This window comes from Engraulis encrasicolus, chromosome 6 (assembly GCF_034702125.1).
Source record: "Engraulis encrasicolus isolate BLACKSEA-1 chromosome 6, IST_EnEncr_1.0, whole genome shotgun sequence".
Classification (NCBI taxonomy): Eukaryota; Metazoa; Chordata; class Actinopteri; order Clupeiformes; family Engraulidae; genus Engraulis; species Engraulis encrasicolus.
This window is the reverse complement of record NC_085862.1, coordinates 48,080,180-48,085,027: the sequence shown is the minus strand read 5'-3', so window position 1 is coordinate 48,085,027 and position 4,848 is coordinate 48,080,180. Positions and strand designations below refer to the sequence as shown.

The following is a 4,848-nucleotide window of genomic DNA, read 5'->3' as shown; positions in this document are numbered from 1 at the left end:
CGTCCTGTAAACACTTCAATACGTAATTAAATGAAAGATCAAAGGGTACTCGACGGAACTATTTCATTCTGAATGATTAATTCAGAATTAAAAACGTCATGTAGACGTAGTCATAGAAAAGCAGGGGGAGCTGTGTGAGGGGCCAGTCTATGCCAAAAGTGCCAGTCCAGCCCTGGTTATGTACGTCATTCTGTTCCCACATTCCTCCATATCGCCGTGCCACTCTCTGTCTTTCATGTGTGGCCAGATTTCTCCAGTTCCAGTTTCTGGTTTTCATCTGTGATGTTAACCACCTCAATTGCCAAATGCCAAACTCTTCATTTGTATCCGTATACTTCCCACACATACTGTAGGGGGGGTACAGGTCTTTTCGTCGAATGGATTCTTGAGAGGGGACCATTTGTATGAAACGTTGGATCATTCGTATAAGGCAGGGGATCTGTAGGGTATGAATGAACCTGAAGCGACCAGGCCCAAACATTTCAACATCAGTTGTTATTCGTATCAGGGCCAAGCCATTAATCGACCAGTATCACAATCATCAGCATGCACCTCTTATCAATCATATGCCTTGTGTTTATAGTCCCTGAAAAATATACCATTATTGACAGAAAGAAGTTCTGTTTAAAAAAAACATGACGTAAAACCAAATCAACAGCCAGGGGGTGACCATGATAGAATTGAACAATACAGTATGAGAAAATGTATTGAAGTCATCCAGCCCAAGCTAACATGACACCCACCCCCACAGAGCCACTCAGATGAGCAATCCTCACCACAATACACATGGATATCAGGACTGTGGGGGTTAGGAAAATGGCGGCAAATACTGCATGTTGTTTTTGTTTTTTGTTTGTGGGATGTCTATTTCTGGGCCACAATACTTACACACTCAGTCACATAACCAGTTGTAGATAGATTTTTTTAATTGAAATATTCATCAGGTATTACATGTTTAGTTCATTTAGTGTTCAAAATAAGTCTTCCAATACTCTCCGATAAAGTCATTTCTTATTAGCATTTTTTGTAAGTACTGTATACATTCAAAACAGTGCCTTATAATGTTTTCAAATCATCTCTAAAAGAGGAAAATATCTAGCTAGCTGACTAAAGTATCCCTTTGTTCCACGCACCATAGTTCACATAGTTCATATATAATTTATATATATAATGTATATACGTATATAATATATACTGTATATATATATATATAATTTTTAAAATATATTTTGCACCATTAACACTTCTGCCTTCCATGAGCACATTTCAGTATTTTTCTACATCGGAATCATCTCATTTGTCACCAAGGCATCCATGAAATGACGTGTGTGGGCTGAGAAGGCACTGCAGCTATCTGATTTCAACGTCTCATCGTACAAGAAAACAACTAAAGAGAAAGAACATTTCAATACTGCTCTGAGAAGAACGGGCAAGGACATAAATAATGAAGGAGAAAAAAAAACAGCTTGAGGGAAAGAGAGAGAAGGAAAACACCATCAGGACCAGAAGTTTCAAAACATTAAACCGAGAGGAAAAGAAGAGTTCCTGGAAACGGCTGTTATTTATCGGAGCTAAGGGCTCTGTGCTAACACTACCCCTTCACCAAGGCTGAGTCCTCAATGGTTATGGTACACTCACTACAAAGTACACTAGGTAGGGCACAACACAATCCATATTGCAAGCTGTGTAGTGAACAAGGGAACATTTCGGACACAGCCTGCTGTTGCCATAGCAACAACCTCAGAGGGCACAATAGAACAGATGATAACTCATGTCTCACTCTTCACTCCCAGGACTGAGATTAACTGTGAACCGATCAATACTTAGAACTAAATGTCAGTTTGCTAAATTTTAAGGACAACTGCTATAATGAAAATAACTTTAACTGTACTCAAACAAAACGGTGCATACAACGAGCCTACTGCTTTAGCTTCCAACTGTGCCTATAACATCAGCAGTATTAACCTTTCTTTTATGCAAATGGTCAAATACTACATCTCTAGAAGCAGTTTGCCCCTATAAGCAAGCACATACATACACAAAGTTAATTTCACAACAGAGGTGTCCTTTAAAATCTTTTCAAAATAAGACTACAAGGGCTTGCCAGTGGTGGACATGTGTCCTTTGGGGTGACCATCGGGAGCATCTGTTTCCACGTCGGGTCACCACTTCCTGACCACAGATGTTTCGGAGTTCGGCACATAACAGGAAAAGGCCTCCTCCTCCTCCTCTGCCCGCTCTGTAAACTGAACTAAGTGTTTCAAACAAGCCCACACACACAAGTATGCACTGTGCTGTTAACCAGGGTCACCGACAGCCCTGGCCGGACCCGGGCCAAAGTCATCTGAAAGGGCCCCTCACTCAATACGTACAATGTAATGGGGACACAATTCTGGGTCCCTCCTCTCCCTGGGGTCGAGACAACTGACCCCTGACACCGTCAGGTTCCCTGCCATTGACTTGTGTTTAGATAAACTTAAGGTTAACCGTGGATGTGTTAGCTGACACATATCTTTTGCCTCGGCATGGATGTTGCAGCAGAGAACGCAACACGATGGCTTGTACCATATCCGACAAATGACAGAGGAGCACTTTTCTCAATATTGCCTTTGGTCACAGCAAATACACTTGCTCTGTGAAAACACTCTTTACCACAAGTCATGTGGAGAGTGGACAAAATAACAAAATGGAATACGCTGGGGGAAAAAAACAGCACTCGTTTGGAACGATTACAGTGTTTTGACTTCCAAGAAATGTGCAACAAATAAACCAACAACTAAAACATAGGAGGGCAAAACCTGAAAAACGCGGGCATATATCTTAAAACATTTTCGGGAAAAAAAGAGTCATGCAGAAGTAACTGCTTGTTAAAAAATCATTTTGGGGGATAAAAACCCACAATGCTCAAGCTCAAGGGTTTCGAGTCCTTGGCCAACATTAGACTAGCACAGGGGCAGTGACACAGTGAGTGGACAAATATACGAGGAGGGACTCTACTTTGGCAGAGCTACAAATGGTGGCACAGTTGTCAAATTCATATAAAACCACAGGAGGTGGCCAACGCAATGCTGTAGACAATGCTGTATATATTTTTTTCGAAAACCCTTAACTTCTTGTCTCATATCTACACACATGTATAGAAACTGTTTGGATGAAAAATATCCAAATGGCTGATCAATATCTGGCACCACTGTGCCACAATTACGTACGGTACACTCCAAAACCCTGTAAAAACAGCACAAAGCTTTTACACGCAGTCATTATAAATGCCATATATTTTGGATTGTGGAAAACGGTCAGCTTTGACAGTCTTGTCCTTCATTTCATGATTGATGGTCACAAGTGACCACATCACAGCAATAACAACCATCAGTAATCAAGCTGCCATATTAGACTCCATAAATGTTCCACATATCTCAAATAAAACAGGTCTTTCTCCACAGCTTCTTTAGTAAACATTTCCATAGTTGCAAAACATTTAAAATATTACAACCTACCTCCATTTCACAAACAGAGGCAAAGTGTCTGAATGGTTCAGCATGGACCTTATAACCTCTTCCAGGTACAAGGATCAATTTGTGCACTGCTAATTCTGTACAGAGTTGCACAATTAGCTAATAGCCATTACCTCTGTAGTGAGGGGGAAGCTGGACCCATAGTTTAAAATCCAGAGCCACATATTCCAAACAACCTGGTTTTACCTGTACAGGTCAATCAGGTTTCTGGATTCAGAAACTACAATCCAGTACCACATATTCCAAATGACCTGCCTTACCTGTCCAAATAGCCCATTCTCCTGGTTGAATTGGACATGCAAAACCAGATCATTGGGAATATGTGGCACTGGATTATAAACTAATGAATCCAGGTGTCCCATCACTGTCTGTCAGTAGGGCACTCAAGTGTCCAATGTATTTATTATTAACAAGAAGTAGGCAGCTACTATAGCACACACTAACAACACCATGCAGACAATTTTAAACTTACATACTTGCTCTAACAGTACATTTAAAACAAAACAGTATTTCCTTTAAATATATACTTTATATATCGATATATTCAGTTAAGATATTTAACCTGATCAGGTTTTTTTTCTGATATTGCACACTGAACCTGGGATGGAGAAGAACTCTAACCAAAAGATGTCTAATAAAAAAACATCTTGTCTATCAAAACTCAGAAGTCTCTAAAAGTGTGTAAAAACTAGTATTGATTGTACTACATTAATTATTAATAGTAATGCTTGAAACGGAAAGACCGTAATTGTGTTATCGGCTTTTTAAAGTTAGTCCCTGAACAACGCTCAGTGCTGACACTTCCGTCCCGGGCACATGTCATCGCACAAAGCCTGAACAAACATCGTATAGCTATTGTTGAACAGTCACTGAGATGCGGAGATCGCACTGTATCTGATTTCATGTATCCGTAAGCAAAGCCACGAGCGGATCACCGTTATACCGTTTCCTTTCCTTCCTCCATCCCCGGTGTTATTTACCACCTTAATCCTTCATTACTTGTTTTTTTTCTGTCACATTTTATTAAAGCTTTGGTAGCAAAAACTGAGAGTGGAGGTGAGAGAGGTGGAGGACTTCTACACAGGAGTCTCCACAAAGCAATTAGGCTGCTGAAAAGCTTCTCTCCCGGGGGCCTCAATGTGCTTAGGATCTCCCATGCCCCTAAGCCAGCCAGTCACAACCAAACGAAAGTGTAACATCATGTTACACTTAATGTCAAAGATGCAATCATCTCACAAAACATACAAACTGCACCTTTTAGAACGTTAACAGTTCGGATAAAAGTGGTATGCACATGTATCGTACGTCTTTAAAAATTCCTGTACTCTGAGAT

General features: G+C 40.4%; 1 protein-coding gene across 1 annotated transcript in view; it reads right to left on the bottom strand.

The window, feature by feature from the left end:
• Window positions 1-218: 218 nt before the first annotated feature.
• Window positions 219-4,848, bottom strand: part of zmat3 (zinc finger, matrin-type 3) — an 18,682-nt gene continuing 14,052 nt past the window's right edge. Inside the window, exon 7 of the mRNA XM_063201827.1 lies at window positions 219-4,848. This exon is cut by the window's right edge and continues 2,004 nt beyond it. The gene's annotated coding sequence lies outside the window, so the exon portion shown is untranslated.